The sequence below is a fragment of the Polistes dominula genome, unplaced genomic scaffold (genome assembly GCF_049000335.1).
Source record: "Polistes dominula isolate Pdom_NZ unplaced genomic scaffold, Pdom_raw_medaka contig_26, whole genome shotgun sequence".
Classification (NCBI taxonomy): domain Eukaryota; kingdom Metazoa; phylum Arthropoda; class Insecta; order Hymenoptera; family Vespidae; genus Polistes; species Polistes dominula.
The window spans coordinates 1,675,628-1,696,579 of record NW_028300939.1 but is presented as its reverse complement, the minus strand read 5'-3'; the positions used below and the strand labels follow the sequence as shown (position 1 = coordinate 1,696,579).

Sequence of the window (20,952 nt, the reverse complement as noted above, 5' to 3'; positions counted from 1 at the left end):
TTACCTTCAGCAACCCTTCGTTACTCTTTCTCTCTCTCTCTCTCTCTCTATCTCTATCTCTGTCTCTTTTTCTTTCTCAATACTGCGTTTGATCTATTAGCACGATTGCAAATAAAGGTACTATGTTTCATCTAACATATTTTCACATAGATGTGAAAACCTGTCCAATTTTGTACTTCTATCTTTTTCATATTTGAAATGAACATATTAGGTATAAAATCAAAAAAGAGAAAGAGAATACTAACACAGTTTTGAATACTACAATACAGTCATAGGCACTTACCCGATAGTTTTCGCATGGCACCAATGTCGAGTCATAATGTTAAGATGTTAGAAAGAGAAGAAGAAAATGTACAAAGTAGGAATGAAAGAATGAATAAATACATGTATCTACACACACATATATATATTTATACATATACTTGGAATTTTGTTAATTCTATCGATCGAAGAAACATCACAGTTTTCACGTGTGCGTGTGTGATTGTATTATACACCATAATACACGTACAACGACTTGCAAAGATTTGTTTTTTTTTTTAACGTTACGGATTCGTTCGCGTTTAGGAATATATCGGATTATCAAGGAATTTAAATTTTACCCGAATACATATATGGGATTTAAAACGTCGCTTTGAAATATTCGCGGTGTACGATCCCAAAACTCGCACGGATATATTCTACTAAACCCTTCTAGAAGTCTATAACTTTTAGCTATGGATACTTATGGGACGTACACGGGGAATACTTCTCATACGTATGAGAAAATAGATATGCATGCATCTATATCCCATGTGCACATATATATATATATATGTATGTATGTATGATGTTTACATACACATTTATACGTATTCATGATGTTTGCGAGGCTTTATTGCAAACGAGAACCATGTTTTCAGTCTGGACTTCTTCTCTTTTATTCTCTTTTTTCTTTCTTTTTTTAACATATATATATATATATATTTTTTTTTTTTTGTATGTATGCATATATATATGTGAAACTTGTGTCTTTCTTTCACATGCGTTTCAATATGCCAGCTGGATTTTAAATGACGAGTTATTACGAATGCATAAACGCAGCTTTTTCGGATACCAGGATTAACTATTTGAATTCTTTTTCTTGTCCTTTTTTTTGGATCCTATTCACATCTCGCTATTTCCATATTTTTTTTTTTTTTTTGGGCTACACGCAGAGATACGATTTTCTCAAACTTATTAAACTCGTTCTTCGATACGTGGCAAGTACTCTTTCTTCCTTTTTTTTTTTTTTTTTTTTCAAGCAATTTGAGGATTGGTGCATGTTCGTGCAGCATTGAACGTCAGATGACAAGCGCTTGAAATCGAATTTTCTCATGAAAAGCCATGCGTGCTCACTGTACTCTCTCTCTTTCTCTCTCTTTTTCTCTCTGAGAAGAGAAATTTACAAAATGTCAAAGCGATGGACACGAATCGTATAGTAGGTACCTAAAATTTATAAAAAAAAAAAAAATAAAAGGAGTGAGAGGGTAGATGAAACACGCGATTTGTGGAAAATTGAAAAAGTGCTTTTTTTTTTTTTTTTTTTTAATATAAACGTGATAAACGTTTTTATTAAAAATATTTTCATTTTAACATATTTGATTTATAATTCAATTTGTTATATATATATATTGATATTTATAATATTATTAAATTCAATAAAATGAAAACAAAAATGATTTTAAATCAGATTTACAGATCATTCTATAAAAGTTTAATGAATTTTTGCAAATAAAAACAATTTAGATTAGATTTATAGATCATCTTATAAAAGTTTTATTAATTTTATTTAATGAAAATAAAAGCATTGAATTTTTCCAAAATTTTCTTCTAGAAAAAGATAAGTGAAACAAAATTACAGATAAAATGTTAAGATAAAAATTCTGTTTACATTTGATCAAATTTACATTTACCTTTCTACGCAGATCCTTTTATAAATTTAGATCTTTTCCCTTTTTTTGGGGGAGGAGGAGGAGGAGGGAGGGGGGTGGGGGTTAGAGAGGGGGATTTTTATAAATCTTATTTTATTATTAAAAACACAGTAGACTTTTTTTTCTTATTTTGCTTGGACATTTCTTGAGCTTCGATTTTTGAAAGAACTTTTTCAAAGAAAGGTAAATGTTAGGAAAAAGAAAATATGATTCTCTTTCTCTTTTTTCCTTTGGGTACAGAGCCCAGGCCGAAAACCACCACCCTGCACGACATTTTCTGGTTGGAAAATATGAGAGGTTGAGGTTCTGTAGAAGGGATATTATAAGAATGAGCGGTCTAGCGTGATCGAGGGTGCACGTGCGTAAAACCTTCTGGTTGGTGGGTTGCTGTGAAGGAGCTGCGAGAAGTTATGAAAAGGGAGAGTGGCACGAATGTTCGTCGTGATTCAAGGGTCATATCGTAAAACGGGCCATATTTTAAAGGTGCCGGAACATGAACGAAACCCTTATCCGATTTTTCCCTTTTGTTTTTTTTTTTCGAAAAGTATGATAGAACGAATGAAAATATTCTTCCACCTTCAATTTATGGATTTTATTTTTTTAAAATATATAGTTCCTTATTACCAAAATTACTTGTTTCTTTGTTTGTTTGTTTTTGTTTTTTTTTTTTTAAATAATGCTATTATAAGTGTTTTATTATTAATTTTATTTTGTTTTATTCTGTCGTATTTTTAGATATTTAATTTAACAAAAAAATATCCAACATCAATTTTGAATTACATTCGTTCCTTTTTGCAAATATTTTTTTCTACAATTTTTTTTTTTAAACAATTTAATAAATTTGCAAAATTTGTATTAATCTTACAATATAATAATTAATTTACGTTTAAATACAATTCAAACTTTAATAGATGTTTCTTTTTACACATACATACACACACACACACACACACGTTAGAATTTAAAATTTAAATTTCGTGTTTAACAGACAAGTATAGTTGTTTGACAGGATATACTTGATGGGTGCCACTCCCCCTTTTTCGATATAAATCGAGGATGAGAATGGGGTAGACGTGATACTGGTAGTGCTGTCGACGATTAGTTTCCACCGAGCACCCGTTGTGTAGCGTAACGCAATATAAACACCTTATGATTGCCCTTTGGGGATACGATCCTCCAGCCTGTGTTACGATAAAGCCACTTATTTATAGGATCTGTGGTCAGAAGGGTGAAACGGTTCGAGGGTCATGCCCGTGATTCGCCTTTAAACGGCACTCTATAAGGGTGAAATAGATAGATAGATAGATACCTAGATAAATAGATAAAAGCAAATATATTGTTGGAGAGAAAGAACATTCAGATTAAATCAATTATTAATAATTGACATTAGGAACTTCCTTAAATAACCAAATCCCGCCAGTGTTTCCATCCCTGAGCTTGGACCCCGTCCATTCGCGGTCTTCGTAGCCCACTTTCTTGAAGTTCCCGAAATAATATTGTCCTCCTATCCACGTCTCGGTCAACCCCAGTGGTCTTTTCCCGTTCGATATACCGATCAGCATTTTATGCACCCTTCGATCCACCCCTCATGCGCGCCACATCACCTGCCCATCTTAATCGGCGTGATTTTACGACGTTTATGGTGTCCGGTTTGTTGTACAGTCGGTGTACTTCCAGGTTATGGGGTTTTCCCATTCGGCCGTTTCCTCGATCGCGTTTTGCACCGAACATTTTACGAAATAACTTTATTTTCTAAACCCTCAATTTCTTTTCGTTACCGTAACGTAAGTGGATCACGTTTGGCTACCATGAAGGACTACCGATAGGATGATTGTCCTGTGTATTCTGATTTTAAAGAGCCCAGATAGTAATCGTGATCTAAGGAATTTATTGACAGTTATCTAAATTGATTATTTTCTTAGGTTCTTTGTTAATTTCGTTTCGTCTGATTTATGATTGATCCTAACTACTTAAAGTTGCTAACCTGTTCCAACATTTGATCCCCGGATGATCAAAGTTTCCAATGTTAGGCACATTTTTAAATCTATCAGTGTATTTTATTTTATTTATTTATTTTTTATTAACTAAAGTATGTTTCTATCGATAAGAGGTGTAAATATATATATATAAATATATTATAATCTACAATTTGATCATTATATTATAATTATTTCCTTTAATAATTATCACTGTAATTTTGAGAATTATCTAATAAGATAAAAAAAAATATTTAATTAATAAATTATAACAATTGATTTTTAATTATTCATTAATACAACCAAACGACGAGTTTGAACATTAAACGATAATTGTGTACAAATAAAGTTATTCTAGATTACAAAATAAACAACGTGAGATAGACTATCGATGAATAAGAGAAATTACAAGAGAGAGAGACGAGAAAGAGAGAGAGAGAGAGAGAGAGAGAAAGAAAGATTGTAAATGGTTGAAACATAAATAACGAAGGATTGGTAAACATCAGAATAAAGTCACGTTTGTGATCACGTTTTTGAAAAAAACTACGAGAGAAAATGCTCATCGTGAACATGTTTTTACACAGAGAAGGGAAAATATTTGCAAAGAACTGGGCAAACCTCTTTCACAAGTTCATACTCTTCGTTTTTCATAGTTGCATATATGAATCCTAATTATTATTTCCTTCTTTCCTGTTTTTTTTCGTTTTATTTTTTTATTTTATTTACATTCATCGAAAATCATTAAACCTTAGGAGAGTGCTATAGATGCATATATGCGTTTACCACAGTGGACTGTCGATGTTACATATACATGTTTGTTAATATTAATGTCAAATAATATAATGTTTATTTGAATTATTTAAATTATATTAAAAAAAAAACTTTAATTGTTCAATATTATTAATAATAAATTATTATTCCAATCCTATAAAATATTTTAGTTGTAAGTTTATTTAACACACAAAGGGTTGTTAAAGTATATCAATAATTTACTATATGGGGTCAATGTTACACATTGTAAATTTATTTTACATAAAATACGATTGTAAAGAAATTTGTTATTTCACAGCAATGTGAATTGTGTATTCGCGAATGATGGTGGTTTTAAAGAATTTCAATTAAAATCCTTGTTGTTTAAACGTTGAAGTATTTTCTTTCACAAAAAGAAAAGAAAAAATCTTCGAAAAAAGAAACACGAACACTTGTTCATGCAAATCTCGAGAAAATACTTTCGAGAAAAGAATTTTTGTTATCCTTGCATAAAAAAAAAAAGAAAGTATAAAAAATATAAGAAAAAAATGAGAAAAAAAAAAAAAAATTGGTAAAAAAGAAAAAGCAAGAAAATTATTTCGTTCCGATGTAACGAGGGAAATTTTGTTTTTCCTCTTCGACCTCTCCATTGGGAAATCTTTTCTTTTTATTTTTTTGTTTGTTTGTTTTTTTTCTTTTTTTTTTTTTTATTTGTTCACTTTTCTTTCTTTCTCTAATTTTTTTTCTTTTTTTTTTTTTTTTTTTTTAATCGAAAAAGAAGTAAAATCTCAGGACAAATTTTTCGTGAGATATTATTTTATTCGAGACAACACAGTTACGGTTTTTTTTTTCAAGTAATACGAAAAATATGTTTAAAGAAAAATAAAAAAAAAAATAAAAAAAATAATTCGAATTTAAGAAGAAAAAGAAAATAATTATTTTCAAAATTACATTATAGGGGTATACTTTGAAACATTCGTTCGTACCATTTCCTATTCCAAATCCAACGTTCCTCGAAGGATTAGGTAAGGAATATAAAGGGCTGCTGTTTCAAATAGAAAAGATGATGATAAAGGGTAAGGTAGAGATAGGGTGGTTTTTTTTTTTTTTTTGGTACATGCGAGAGGTGAGAAAAAGTGCTTTCGTGTTGGATATAAAATGGAAAAGAAAAGAAGATATAAGAAGAATAATAAAAAGAAAGAAGGAAATATAATAATAATAATAAAAAAAATTTTCTTTCCTCGAAATAGTATCTCTCTATCTATCTCTCTCATTCTTTTTTCCTTCTAATAATAATCATAATAATAATAATAATAATAATAATAATAATAATAATATGAAGAAGAATAAGAAAAAGGGAGAAAGTAGAAAAGACTTTATTGTTTATCTCATGAAAAAGAACTTAAAGTATACGCGGTTGTTTCGTATCTTCCAAAAAAATATTTCCACCATTTCGATGAAATATTATTTGAAAAATATTTATAAATGATATAATAAAAAATCCATTTTAAAATAAATATACATATTTTGGAATTATTATTTAATCGAAAAATATAAAGATTATATAGTATTATTATAAAATCTGGTAAATTTAAGGGGACCTTCTACTCTGAGCACCTAAAAAAAAAGGCTATTTTCGCGAATTTTTTCCAAGAAAACTATAAAAGATATCGATCTAAAAGTTGTTGGCCGATCATCGGCCGATTAATGGTAATTGATCATCGGCCCATTAACGCTAGTTGATCATTGGCCCATTAATGGTAATTGATCATCGGCCGATTAATGGTAGTTGATCATTGGCCGATTAATGGGCCCAGCAATGGGCCACGTATTATTCAAATTATTAGCCCATTAAATTAATTAAAATAAAACATATGTAAAAAAAACAAAAAAAAAAAAACAAATACAATTTGCATGCATCGTTAATTATTATTAAACCTTTTGTCAATAAAATAAAAAAAAAAATAAAAACAAAAAATACAAAACATTCATAAATAAAATATTATATTTAAGTCCGATTTATTTGTATTTTTCCATAGAATACTCTTTAATCTTATATTATTGAATAGAATCTATGATGATTTATATTAATTAATATAATATCTACGAAATATTAAATATATATATTAATTAATATATAAATTATAATATAATATATATATATATATATATTTGTTATAGTCATTAAATATTCGTAAAGGGTTTTGTTTTGTATGGTTTATTAATTATATCGAAAAATTCTATAAATCGTATGCTTTTATATGGGGTGGTAGATCATAGGGGTACGATCAAGTTAATCGGAATTTTAAATCGGTATCATCCTATTGTTTGTTCGAAAAGTGTCAACCTGTAAATTATTCATAGTTTACATCCAACCTCCTGTACTCGTAGTAGTCAAAGCTCGTTGACCGTATAGGTCTGTCCCATTGCGGTAATGTTCTTCGTGACACACGGCATGTTATGTTAAACATATAAGAGAAAAAGAGAGAACTAGGAAAGAAAATAAAATCTTAATTAATTTTTTAAGACATTTTATAAAGATAGGTTTATCTTGAGAGATCTTTCTATAATTCAAAAACAAGATAAATAGAGTAAATGTTGTTTTTATTTACAATATTTTTCTTTGAATACTTTCATGTATTGAAAAAAAAAAAAAAAAACTAAGCTTGATGATATTTAAATCCACTCTAGAATGACAAATAAACAGATGATTAATTCCTTTCTATACCTGTGAGTGAGTTGTTGCAGTTATTGATTTTTATTAAGAAGTTGTTCAATATAGTCCGGTTAAAAATATCCTAAAGACTGGTCGGAAAGACCCTACGGACTAATCGGAAAGACCCTACGGACTTATCGGAAAGACCCTACGGACTTATCGGAAAGACCCTACGGACTTATCGGAAAGACACTACCTCACTACTTTTCGGAAAAAACCTCACTACTTTTCGGAAAGACCCTACGGACTTATCGGAAAAAACCTCACAACTTTTCGGAAAAAACCTTATTACTTTTCGGAAAAAACCTCACTACTTTTCGGAAATAACCTCACTACTTTTTGGAAAAAACCTCGTACGTAAAATATTTCCGTAAAGTAGTAAGGTTTTTTCCGAAAAGTAGTGAGGTCTAGTAGTAGAAAAACTTTTCGAATAAGTACGTAAGGTTTTTCTGATAAGTCCGTAGGGTTTTTCCGATAAGTCCGTAGGGTCTTTCCGAAAAGTCCGTAGGGTCTTTCCGATAATTCCGTAGGGTCTTTCCGATAATTCCGTAGGGTCTTTCCGATAAGTCCGTAGGGTCTTTCCGATAAGTCCGTAGGGTCTTTCCGATAAGTCCGTAGGGTCTTTCCGATAAGTCCGTAGGGTCTTTCCGATAAGTCCGTAGTTATTTTAAAATTAAAACCTAAAAAACTTATTTATTAAAAACTCAAAACTTTTAATTTATAGTCTATGTTCAAAGTAGTAAGATTTTCTTTTTTGCTCAAACGCATGTGCACATATCTGTCCGCAGAATAACGACGCATATAGTTGTTAACTCGCATTACTTTAGGATACCTGTTCGCAAACTCACAGTATCAAAAGATACAGTTATCCCGTAGAGAGAAATATGGACATTTTTTATAGTATATGTGTATTTTTATGAAGAGAGTAAGAGAGTTTAAGATAAAGATAAAGATTGAATATACAAGAGAATAGGTTTATATATCTCTTTTACTGTAAAATCTCTAGAGTAGCAACGAGAAGAGTTAAGTAAACGTTCTGCTTCGGAAACCGAGTGTATACCGGATAATTATTTCAGTTATAATGTATTTACATACATTAGAGTTCTTTGTCAAAATTGTTAAACGAAGAACAATGTTAATTATCTGTACTCGAAGTTCCTTTGACTATGGAAAATTTGGATAAAATGTATGAAGTACTTAGACTCTTACTACAGTTTTAAATGTTAAAAGTATAAGTAGCTTGAAATATATAGAGAATGAAATCATTTTTTTAATTATTGTTTTAACATTGAAATACGTCAAAGTACTTAATACAGTTTCTATGAAAGCGTATAGTTACTACATAGAATAGTAGAAGTGTATAAGTCGCCAATGAAGACTTAGGTTAACGTATAGACTCGGATTTCCGGCGATATATCGATATATACGGTTTTCCAAGCAACAAACTAGCAACCTTACTGGCGAATGATGAGGTCACGGGATTCTGCTTCCTTTTTTCTGATACTTTTTTTATCTTCTTTTTTTTTTTTCAAACCATCTTCCGTTCTTCTTCTTTTTCTTCTGGTTACTTTTCTTGACTTGGCCCATCGATAGCAGAGAGTACGAAGGAAAGGATAAAATAAGTTGAATGAACTTTTTTATCCTGAAAAATTGTGAACTCAGGGACTGATACATCTCCCATCGTTTTCATTCGTTCGTTCTCGTTTATCGTCAAAAGAAATTGCAAACAAATGTTAGTATTCAATTCGTGTGTCTTATTTATTATTCCATCAATTTTTATTGAAATTTATCACAAAACGTTTTTTTTATAGTTTAAGTATTATTATCATCAATCATTATTTAATTATATTTCTATTTTAAATAACATTAATCAATGATTATTATAAAATGAATGAACCAAGATAAATACCATAGGTAACCATGTTTAGTGTGATATACGTTTTTAATATATTTTTATTCCTTTCGATCTTCGAGCTTGACAATGAAGAGAGAGAGAAAAAAATATATGTAATATTACGAGAAAGAGAGAGAGAGAGAGAGAGAGAGAGAGAGAGAGAGTAGGGAGTTTAGCGTTAGCAGAGAAAAATGAGAAAAAGTGATAGACAGAGAAATATAAGAGATAGAGAGAGAAAGAGAACTGGTATTGGAAGAATTTCGCGAGTTTTACTTTTATTTCTTCTGTCTTCCATTGAGTAATGGGCTCAACGCTGGATTCTTCGTAATCCTGTCGTCGGAAAACCCATGTCTCTTGCATCCCTGTTAATCCATACGTGTATACGTATTACATACACGTTGCAACTATGTAACATATACATTCTTAAACTTGGTATACACCCTCACATACATTCACGCACGTGTACCTCTTTGTCGTGTCGTTCCTTTTACCTCACTCGTCGTTCGCTCATTCTTTTAAACGAAAGAATTGGAGCACGTTCTTTCTTTCATTTTTTTTTTTTTTTTTTTTTTTATATATATCTATATATGTGTAATTTTTTTGTCTCTTTTTTTTTGTTTTATAGAAACATTCAGTGTATTTTTGTATATGAATTTCAACTTGGTACATCCTTGACGCTTAGCAACGGGGTAGAAAATATCCTCGGGTGTGTTGAAATTTTTTTATAATATACAATTGCACATGTATGTATGTAAATTATGTATCTTTATGTTTGTACGAGAATCTATCAATCTTTTATTTTTTTATTTTTTTTTTTTTCAATTCGTTCTTTTTTCTCTTCTATCATTTTCAATATATCCACGTGAATCAGGAATCACGTGAATGATAAATATTTGATCTTCGCTTTCGTTCGGTGTACTGTGCAAGATACTGTGACTAATGAAAGGATTTTCTCGAATCCGGGCTAGAAAGTTTCGTGAAAGTATCTTTGACTTGGATGTTAAAGTAACATTGAGAGACTAACGGCAAAAAGGTACGGGGGTGAGGGTGTAGGGGGTGGAGTTGTATGAGAGAACTTAAAGGAGTTGGAAAATCTTTGGAAAAGAGAAGAAGATCTTTAGCTTTATTTTTTGTTAAAAAGATAGAACAGGATAGCTGGCTAGATAGATAAATAGATAGATAGATAGATAGATAGATAGAAACTTGCTAATACAGTTTATCGAAAGTGTATAAGAGAGAAAGAGAGAGAGAGATAGGGATATACGAATGAGCGTGTAAAGAGTGAAATAGAGAATGGGTGTTACGATATCGATTTCTCTCACTATATCGGGTGATCCAATAGCCTGATAACACTCAACCACCTTTCCAACGACGACAACGAGAGTTAGATACGACGAGATGGTTTGACTTTTGACGCGACGATAAAAGTTCCAAACCATTTGGTGTTACCTAAATCCATGTACACATGTATCTACATTTATTTATAATTATTTCAAATGTCTAATGTCTATCAACGAGTTTGTGCAAAGCATTGAAGATGTAAAACACTAACCCTATCCTTTGTCCAATATTTTACATTACATTTTTCAAACATTGACATTGAAAATCTTTAGAAATTACAATATTTTTCTTAATCATTCGTGATTGGTCTCCAAGTAGAATCCTTGATATCTGAGATAACACAAGATAACACAGCTCAATTATAGCATTAGCAAATTTACCAATCTAATGTACTTTGATTCACGAGTTTCGAGATAGAATCAGATGTAAGTACATCGTACTAATTCATTTTACTGTCATCTTGTTTAACTTCTGTTTCTCTATATCTCTCTCTCTCTTTCTTATGAATAGACAAGTATTAACAGTAGTCTACATCTAGTTCGAAATATATCATTGATTCAAACCTATCATCGAATCTCTCCGAACGTTTCAATAAGATTAAAACGATTACGTACGTTCGATGACATCGCAAATGATTAAACAGTCAGTAAGAGTTAATAAAGGTTGGGAATGACATCAGTGAAAAGGATGACAGAATCAAGAGTTAAAATCGTTTGGAAGTTCATAGTAGTAGAGACAAGATAACAATCTGAACATCATTGGCCTCGTTGAGTCTCGCTGTGTGATGGTCTACTAGTGACAGGGTAAAAAGGGGTTGAGAGAGTCAGAGAGAGAGAGAAAGGGAGGTTGGTTGGTTGGTTAGTTGGCTTGGGAAGGGGTTGGTAAAGGTAGCCGGTAGTAGTGGGTGGTGGTATCGTTGGTGATACCAGTCAGAGGGATGACCGGCATTGACGTATACCTACTAGTAGACACGCTTTACGGATACACACATGTGTTGGTAGTATATTCTATAGAAGAAAATTTGTTCGTGTGAGTTGGTTTGCCTGGCAGGTTGCTGGGATTCATGCGACGAGAGAAACCGTCCAACCGGAATATACTGGACTGTATATCTATGTGTTTCTCTGTGTGTAAGTGCGTACGATGCCTAGCTTGATGCACGCTCTCATCGTAATTCAGAGAGAATGGCCGCGCCATCAAACGGCGACGATACCACCATACCCATGGCCCGTCCGTCGAGTTCGCTCGTGTGTACATTTCGACGTGAGTCCGTATACCGCGTCCGTATACCGCATCCGGCTGTCATTAATGTATCGCAACGTACATGCATACGTAGACGTTACTACGTTAGCCAATAGTACTATTACTATTACTATTGCTACTATTACTATACTACTACAACTACTACTGCTACTACTACTACTACTTCATAGTAGATAACTGCAAACTACCCCGTCAGACAGACTCGTCTACCTATTTCCCGGATCCATCGTTAGAAGGGTTCTTCGATCGAATACATGGTCGTCGTCACTGGACGGTTCATTTGTTTCGTCGAGGGTTCTTTACTAGGATTTCTGGGTAATCGTTCAAGCTGATAATGACGATTATTATGCTATTTCGTATGCTTTTCTTTCTCTTTTTATTATCCTTCTGTCTTTCTTTTATTTTTTTTTTTCCTAGTAATCGTATTGTTTTGCGTGAGAGGAAAAGAATCGTTCAAAACCCCTGTTTTCTAACATGTTCGTTAAGATCATCATATAACATAATTGAAGTATACTCAATTAAATAACATTTCCTATACGAACAAATTCAACTGACAGTAATTATAACACCTCCGTTTAATATTTTCCTATTAATTTAACCATTGTCTGTCAAATATTATACCTTGAATCCAAATTTTATCTTTCATTATTTTATTATAAATGTTCGTGTTAAACACATTAATAAATCATTATAGAAAGATCACCGGAAATATAATTAATCAATCAATCAATCAAAAATTGGTTTCATATTTCTTAACCATTTTCAGATATACATTTAACGAGGAAAGTTTAGAAGCTATTGGTTCTCATCGCTAAACTATAGCATACATACACATAAACATATAGACGTAGGGAGTGAGAGAGAGAGAGAGAGAGGAGGATGAGGATGAGGATGAGGATAAGGGGGGGGGGGATAGATTGTAACGAGCACACACAATGGAACAAACAGCAGTTTCGGAGGAGGGTAAACACACGAACATGCGGAGTTGGGTGGTACCGGCAGGAGGAGGTGGCTCGTTAGGGGTGGCGAATGCAAGAGATAGAGATAGAGAGAGAGAATATAGCTGGGAAGGGTTGTGCATTTGTGGCGTGACGCCACGTCGGTGTGTCCCTACGTAATGAATAGGACATAAATCTAGGGAAGTCCTGCCGGTAGCGAGCGACCCTCGACCACCCTTCAAGCCACCCACTCACCCCTTCCTCTGAGTCCCACTTCTCTCGTCCATGCACGGACTTCGCTAAACGTTCGTGCGTGTGCACGTAGCTTTTTCTCATCGGATAGCTCGTAAAGCTACTCGTGTACCAGTAATAGTAACAGTGTTGGTAGTAGTAGTAGTAGTAGTAGTAGTAGAATAAGTGGTAATAGTGGTAGTTCTGATAGTGGGTTTTACTGTGAGGGTGGTCGAAACGCTGCAGGGTGCGCGCGACATCCCATGGACGTTCACTTTTGTAAATCCTCGCTGCTTCTTCCGCTTCCGCTCGGTGAAACAGGAAACGAAACGACGAAAAAGTAGAGAAAGCGACCAACCTTACTCTCTTTCCATTACCAACCCCTAACACCACTACACTCGCAATATCCACTATCTACCGTTTCCTTTTCCCTTCATTTTTTTTATTTCTTGCCCCATATTTCCTTTTCCTTTCGTTATTTATTTATTTCATATTATTTTTGTATCTAGTTAGTATATATATATGTTATATATAATATTGTATATGTTTAAAATAAAGAATTCTTTGATAGGATATCAGGATAGTATATTTTTCATTATTTCTTTTAACAATGAGTTTGTAAACTCTCGAAATGGGTCAATAAAAGGATTAAAAATGTTAAAATGCTTGTAGATGTATAAAATGTTAGACGTTTCTTTTTAATTTCTTGTATATTTGTGTATTATTTTTATAAAAACAGTCAAGCGTGATGCGTTGTTTATTGACGAAATGATAATGAAAAGATCTAAGAGAAGAGTATATGATAGTATTGCTTACTAGTAAAGAGAAGAATAACTGCAACGAACCACTGATTGGAATTGGCCTTTGTGTTTTTTTGGTTTTGGCCTTTCACCAATGCGTATACGTAGAGAAACGAGTGGAACGAGAGCAAAAGGATGAGAAAGAAGAAGAGGAGGAGGAGGAGGAGGTGGCAGTGGTGAAATAGAAATGAATACTTTTGCAGCGGACACGATACATTCATGTTGAATGGCACAACCCGACTCGGTGCGATTCATCGAAAGAACAGTTTTTCGTATCGTTCGGGATTTTCAGAGAGTATTGACAAAGACTAGACATATAAACCTACGTATATGTTTGTATATTGTACGTGTACGTGTATTCCTGTCGCCACAATGAACGATTCCAATCGATTTTCATTTTAAATAGGAAGAAAGAATTTTTAAACACCGGTCAGTTCAAAAGTAACATTCTTTCTCCTTTTATTGTTCATTTATTTCTTTTCAGTAAATTTTATTATTTTTACATCGAAAAGTTTTGAAAATTCGATGCAATTTGTCTCTTCTATTCTTGTAAAGTAGTTTTCTTTTTGAAATTATCCATTTTTGGCGCGTTTAATTAAAGGATAAATTGAGAGATGCGCGCGCATACTAAGAGCTGCGCGCGCATCCGTAAGAGTCCCAGATTGAGAACGCGATAGAAATCTCCTGCGCATGCGTAAACTAGTCAGGTGACAGAAGCTTAAAGTTAATATTGTTAATATTAAAAGTTTTTAACATTTATTTATTGTTAATAATTATTTATATATGCAGTCATATGTGTATATTACTTTGGTGATTTTCTTCTACGTTGTGCAGTGAGAAAGTGATCAGTGATAAAACTTGTGTTAAAAAAATTTTGATTAATTAACATTATAAACATTGATAATATTGTTGACAAATTGAGGTTAATTTTTGTAAGTATCTTTTCCTTATAAAATATATATATTTTATTAATTTATTAAATTTAACAATTTTGTTATATAAATCTTTTTATTTTATATTATAGATCATTATTTATTATCCGGATTTCAATTGGAAATGGAATCTAGTTTTGCATTACAATATTTGTGAGTATTTTCATACTTTCAATTAGAATTAATCAAAAGTTAAATAATTTGTAAGAAATATTTTAGAATTAATTTTTGCTATTTGTTTTTACTTTTTAGAAAAGAAGAAAATATATATATATATTTCCGATTGATTTTTTTCAACATGAGAGATGGAAAAAGTCATTTTCTTTTAGCAGTTATGGTATCATTTTTCTCGGCTCGTTGCATCCTTCGTAAGAAATCTGAAGAAAGTTAAAGGTAAAAACTTTTCTCGTGATATAATTTTTTGTTTTTTTTTTTTTTTCTCTTCTTCTTACACTCGTAGAAATATTTTTTATTTTTCTCTTTCTCTATTTTATTGTATTGGATTTCTTCATGGTAACATTTCCTACCATGAGTTGGAAATGTTCACGGAAACTACTCTTTGAAAGGTTATATCAAATAAAATCCATATGGAATGTTTTTCATGAAAGAATATTGTCAAATGATTTGCATATTTGTATAATAAAAATAAAACATTTGAATATGTTATATATGAAATTTACTTTACATAGATAACACAATGTAATAAAGAAGTTTATTGTTGCAACAATTCGTTTATCAACATTTTTACTCATTAATTGTTTATTTATTTGATTACGTTTCTTTTCTTTTTTTTTTTTTTATTGTAAATTACTTTTAAAATGTATCATAAATAAATAATATTATATAATGTTATAAAAACATTAGGTTGCAAATGTTAAACTTCTAATCATTCAAGTAAATTTTAGTTTTATTTTCATTCTATTTGTTACATCAATTAATATGTAATTGCAATAATTACTTTATTTTGATTTCAATCAATTGTGTATTCTATAATTACAATTATTGTTTTAATATTAAATTTAAGGCTAGTTGTTTACGTATACTTATTTTTATAGCAACTGATTAAACTTCTATATTATTTACAATTGAATTTAGATAATTAATTGAATACTATATTAAATAATAAAATAACTAATATCACATATGTATAATAATAATTATAAAATCAAACCATAGAATAGGAATATTATCGAATACTTGAAAATAAACAATTGTAAACTAATGATTAGATATATTTAAAAAAAAAAATTCATTTTAAAATTCAATTTAAATTTATTACTTTGTGTTAGACAAAATAGTTTGATTAATCTAATAGCAATTCAATTATCCATAATTAATATCATATCTTTTGGAATAATATTGAGTACCATTAACTAAGATAATGCGAACAAGAAAGACAAGAAGATAGAGAAAGAGAGAAATAGAAACTCGAAGAAGATCGACCACAATTGTAGCATAGAAGGAAGATATGAGAGAAATGAGAGAATTGAGAGAAACGAGAGAGAGAGAGAGTAAAAGAGAAGGAATAGAACATAGTATATATGTAAGAGAGAGAAAGCTTTACAATTGGTGTAGATTGTAGCACAGCTTTCATAGTAGTAGAACACATAACTTTGTGTTTAAAGCGTGAATAAACTTCCTTTAATTGTAACATTCGAAGAAGGGTTCGTGCAGTAATTCGACGTTCGTGTAAATAACGATCAGTTTCACTAACATCTTGCGTAGGTTCTATGTATTTTCAATGAAATTTAATAATCTATTATCTTGCTTGAAACATTCATGTATGTTAATAATATCTTTATAATACATTTATTAGACTTATTGATGATTAGTATGCAAAACCAAAATGATTTACTTATATTTTCTTCTTATATTCTTTGATTTAGTTCATACTTTTACTTTTTTAAATTTAGTATAACATCTAAACTGTAAATGTAATAATCTATTATCTTGTTTTTGAAACATTCATCTATGTTACATAATATTTTAATGATACATTTATTAGGCATATTGATGATTAGTATGCAAAACCAAAATGATTTATTTATATTTTCTATTCCTTCTTTTTTATTCTGATATTTTGTTTAATTGTACTATTTTATTGTATATTTTCTATTTCTTCTTTTGTAGTTTTATAGTTTTACTTATATTTACTATTTCTTCTTTTTTTATTCTAATATTTTATTTTGTTTAGTTCATCATACTTTCTTTTTGAAATTTAGTATAACATTTAAACTATAAATGTAATAATCTATTATCTTGTTTTTGAAACATTCATCTATGTTAATAATACCTTTATGATACATTTATTAGGTATATCAATGATTAATATGCAAAACAAAATAATTTTCTATTTCATCTTTTTTATTCTAATATTTCTTTTTAGTTTCATTCAAACTTTGCAAATATTTTAAATAATTTATTTTTGGAATTTAGTATAGCATTTAAACTTGATTGCATCTCGATTATATTAAAAGGAATTTTATTATTTAAAAAATAATGTAGATATCTGAATAACATAAAGAAAGGTTCATTTATACTTTCCTAAATGTTTTAGATATTTTATTTTGAAATTTAGTATAGCATTTAAACTTGATTGCATCTCGATTACATTAAAAGGAATTTTATTATTTAAAAAATAATGTAGATATCTAAATAACATAAAGAAAGGTTCATTTATACTTTTCTAAATGTTTTAGATATTTTATTTTGAAATTTAGTATAGCATTTAAACTTGATTGCATCTCAATCGCATTAAAAGGAATTTTATTGTCTAAAAAAAAGAAAAAAAAAGAAAAAACAAAAAAGAAGATAGAAACAGTTAGATATCTAAATGAGAGAAAGAGAAAGAGTAAGAGAAATCGGGCCAGATGGAAGTTCGGTTTACTTTTCCTCGTTTGAACTCTTCCCTCTTCATCCCTCACTTTAAGGGATGGGGTGGGTTGGTGGTGGTGGTGGTGGTCCTCTTCTTCTATCAATTCGCTCGGAACCACGATCGGATTCTCCTCTTCTCGGCCACTCGAAAATTTATCCAGCCGGAAATTAAACCACCCTCTATATCCACCCTTTCGTCTTGCCCTATCCTCTCTTCCATCTTTCTTCTTACCCCCTTCTCTGCATCCCCCTTCTCTCAGTCCCTCTCTCTCTCTTTCTCTCATTCTCTCATTCTCGTTTCTTATCCTCATTTTCCACCACTACCACCACCACCACCACCTACCATCAACTTCCTCCGACCTTCGTGGATACTTCGTTTTCCTATCTGGAGTTGGTTTCATCGTGTTCGAAGTATATCTTTTTCGAGAAGTCGATATTTTCTATCTCTCTTAAGAGATAGAGAGAGGGAGAGAGAGGATGAGAGAGAGGAAATATGTATCCTCCTCTTCCTCTATGTATTGGTATATATATATGTACGTATTTCCCATTTTTATCGAAACGAAGTAAATAAATGTAATAAATAAATAAATAAATCTACGAATGCGATTGGGATTATTTGATAAGTTTCTGTTATAAATTCTTGCTGGGCGTGGGGGAGGGGGGGTTCATTTATTTATTTATTTATTTTTTTTTTCTATGAGAAGTATTCGTCTCGAGTAGAAAAAGTTCTTCTCTCTTGGAATCATTAATTTGTTAGAATATAAAAATGCGACGATACTCGAATAAATATAAGGGAGTAGTAGTAGAAGAAGAAGAAGAACAAGTAGAAGTAGAACAAGTAGAAGAAGAAGAAGAAGAAGGGTGTATTACCTTCGTTATATATATATATATATAATTCTTGGTTAATTATTATTATATTTGTTTCGACTAATTAAAAATGAAGAAGTCGTTGATTGCGAGGAATTTAATAAATTTAATATAAATTGGTTATTATTATTATTTTTTTGTTTGTTTTTGTTTTTTGTTTTGTTTTTTTGTATGTTAAAGGATTATTCAATTTATTAAAATTTTTTCTTTTCTTTATTTTACTTTTTTTTAGTTTTTTTTTTGTTTTTTTTTTTTTAAATTGTTATTTTTCAATTAACATTAAATTTTGTTTTGTTCAAAGGGAAATTTTTACTTGCAGGGCTATCAACTTAGTTGATTGTTTCTTTTCTTTTTTATTTAGGAAATTTTCATTCTAAAATTGGTGATACATTTTCGTAAGACTTATTAGGAAGATTTTTTTTTTTTTTTTAGAGATTATATATATATATATCATTTTTGGGTTTAAGTTTGCTTTCATGAAATTCAAAAGATTCGTCTCATTTTCCTAAAGATTTATTTTTCAACGAATACCTTTTTAATGATGCTTATTAATTCGTCGTATAAATGTCGTCTTTTGAAACTTTCATTTCCATCAAATAGAACGATTTATGTAAAATGATAATATTAGAAGTTGGTCTAAATTTTCTTTAGTGAAATTAGAATAGCATAGAAAATTACATAACTTTTCAATACAATTTTCATTCATTATTCTAGTTTATTATTCATTTTAATCTCATCTTACACTAGATTACATTTACAATGTTTCTATTAATTAAAATAAATCATTTCATAGATAACATATACACAAAATAATAATAATAATAATAATAATAATAATAATAATAATAATAATAATAATAATAATAAACCCCTACGGGGTAAGCATAAGGCTTGCTATCAGGGAGTTGCGCCCCTGGGGGTCCGAGCAAACTGTTATTATTATATTTTTATATTTTATTGCAAATATTTGGTTGATTTTTTTGTTTTAATTAGAATTTTAATATAATCATTTTACATTATATTACATTGATTTTTATCTATTAAAATATAATAATATTAATATAACAATATAATAATAATAATAATAATAATAATAATAACAGATAGTAGTGTACATTATACACAGTGTTGTCCGAAGAAGGTTAGATCGTTAAAAAGAAAGATAAAAAAAACAAATAAAAAAAGAAGAAAAAGAAAGAAAAGGGACAGAGAATTGCAGCTTTTAATTACCACCCCGATTAGCATTTTATTAGGCTCGTTAAACAGGTACGAACGAAAGCGCGGTTGGCAATTAACGAGCTGGAAATATACGAGTTAATGCAAAATAAAGAGATAGGAAAGAAAAATACTTTAACATATACTTTACTTATGAATAAACTACAGAATAATATCGGATATCTATACAAAAAAAAAGAAAAAAAAAAAGAAAAGAAAATAGAAAACAAAAACAATATAAATAATCGTAAGAAAAGAAAAGGGTTTTCTTGTGTTTTACAATGATTTGTGTTATCCCATTTTTTTTTTTTTTACAAATAATTTTCAATAATTTGTAATCTTTTTATTTATTCAAATATTGTGTCTTTCAAAGGTGGGTTTTAATCGATGATTGTATTTAAAATTAACCTTTTATTTTTTTAAATAATTTCCAATATTTTTATTTTCTTCAAATTCGGTGTCTTTTAAAGGGGAGTTTAATCAATAATTGTATTTAAAATTGTTAACATCCTCAAGATACCCTAATCATTTCTTATCTAACTTTCTTTTAAAAAAACAAAAACAAAAATAGAAACAAAATCAGAAACAGAAATACAAACCCCACAATATAAAAAAAAAAACAAATGAAACGAAAGGACTACGAAGGATCCTAGCTATTATTTTCGTTTCATTACTTTTTGTCTTCCTCTCCTCCCTTTTCTTTTCTTTTTTTTTTTTTTTTTAAAACCAGCAGTTTTATTGGCTGGCGCTAATCAGTACTTTGGCTTATTGCAAAGAGGACTGATGAAGAATTCTTATAGTGATTTCCGTGAGGAGTCCAAGAACTTGTAAGAAGAAGAAGAAGAAGAAGAAGAAGAAAATAAAAAAAAAGAGGAAAAGATCTGTTTCCCCCCCCTCTCCTTTCTCTCTCCCTTCACCCTTTCTCTTTCTCGTACTTTCTGATACCTCGAGAACTCTTCTAGCTCTCGAACAATATCCTTTCTTCGCGACGACGTAGAAAATCGAAAAGTCCGACCGTAGACGAGTGAAAGAAAAGGGGCCCCCGAAACGTGAGGTAAAAAGGAGACGTTCTTCCCCACCCCTTCCCCTCTCTCCCCCCCCAGTCTTCCCCCATTCAGCTGTGGCTTAACAATCTATCCTTTCAGAAAGACAGCACATCCTCCAACTCTTCGGTTTCTCTAGAAACACCACCCAACCCTCAACTCT

General features: G+C 30.5%; 1 protein-coding gene across 18 annotated transcripts in view; it reads left to right on the top strand.

Moving 5' to 3' along the window:
• Dscam3 (Down syndrome cell adhesion molecule 3) overlaps positions 1-20,952 on the top strand; it is a 172,335-nt gene that overhangs the window by 35,979 nt on the left and 115,404 nt on the right. Inside the window, exon 1 of one of the 18 annotated variants that reach the window (XM_089171613.1) lies at positions 15,082-15,183. The exons of the other annotated variants lie outside the window; for them this stretch is intronic. The gene's annotated coding sequence lies outside the window, so the exon portion shown is untranslated. Of the gene's footprint in view, positions 1-15,081; positions 15,184-20,952 lie in introns of those variants that run through there. 18 annotated transcript variants of the gene reach the window in all.